Here is a 1,410-nt window from a genome sequence, read left to right on the forward strand (position 1 = left end):
GTGGCTTGGGTGGGCCAGGTGGAGTGTTATCAGGATGAGTAGGTGGTCAGATGACGACCGATGTAGCATGCTTCAGGTGGTCTGTGTATGTAAGGCTATTGAGTAGAAAGTGATGCCTGGCAAGGTCGGCTGCTGAAGGTGGTGGATTGAGAGTCTGGTTAGCTGGTTGTGTAGGTTAAGAATATTAAGAGGTTGCAGTTGATTTATGAGTAGTTTGACTGGAGGATCTTTGACGTGAGTATGAGTTAGGTAAGCTGGTCACGTATACCGGGGTATACTTGGAGGGGTATGTGGGGAAGGGAAATGTGCATGAAATGATGATGTTGTCAATACTACCGTGAAATGCTATTCTGATGGATTATAATAAAAGGACGTTGTCGTTGTCTGTGGTTGTTGGAGAATGGTATGGCTTGGTGGATGAGTGTTATGAGTCCACCTCTTTGTCCTTGTTGTCTGTCTTCTCTTACGGTTGTGTAGTTGCAGAGGGAGGATTGGATGTGACTTTGCTTCTTAGATGAGGGCTATGTTGATGTGTTCTGGGAGATGGTTGAGTATTACTGTATGTTTGTTTCTGATGCTATTAGCGTTGAGTTGCTGGATGTTTAGTTTGTCGCTGGGGTTCTGTGGAGCAGTGAGGTTTGTTGGTGAAGAGTAAGACTGGACATTTTGTGCTGATGTTTGCTGGATGTTTGAGCAGGGAATGGTAGATTTGTGTCGGGGTTTCAGGAATTAATGTGTGAGTGGTTGATGCATGAAGAGTCAAATGGATGACAATGAAGTGCAGTGGATGTGGTACATTGAGTCAGTTGGAGCATCAGACTGAGTGTTGTCGTATAGTGGTAGGCGTTTGGCACTGTGAATAGAAGTACACTGGTGATAGAATGTTAGGTTAATGTCACCGGGTTGCATCAATAGCTAGAAGATAATGACCGGGTCATCATCTCCCAGCAGTGAAAAAATATATGTGAATATATAAAATGTTTGGATACAACCCATGGTCCTGTGCAGTGGCTGGGGACAGCTCAAGGCTGCGTAATGCACGGAAACAGAGAGATCTGTAGCTTTTAGGGCAGGAAAGTAGAACCACAACCAGGCCCCACAAACCTCCTCTTCGTTTACCTCGACCGCTCCTTGCATGTTCAATCCAGATCAATCAAAATCGTTTTCACTCTATCCTTCTATCTCCAGTACGAGATCCCCACTCCTTGTCCTCTCCACTTCTGACACATAACCTCTCCTCCCTCATTTGGTCCAAAGGTACATACAAATTATTTCAGTACATCCTCTTCAGCTCTTTCAACCACACTTTTCTTGTTACCACACTTCTCTCTTCCTTTTTTATTATTTACTAGAACAGAACCACCTCACATTACATATTGTCGTCACACATTTAATTTCCGCCACACATCT

Source organism: Panulirus ornatus, chromosome 38 (genome assembly GCF_036320965.1).
Source record: "Panulirus ornatus isolate Po-2019 chromosome 38, ASM3632096v1, whole genome shotgun sequence".
Lineage (NCBI taxonomy): Eukaryota > Metazoa > Arthropoda > Malacostraca > Decapoda > Palinuridae > Panulirus > Panulirus ornatus.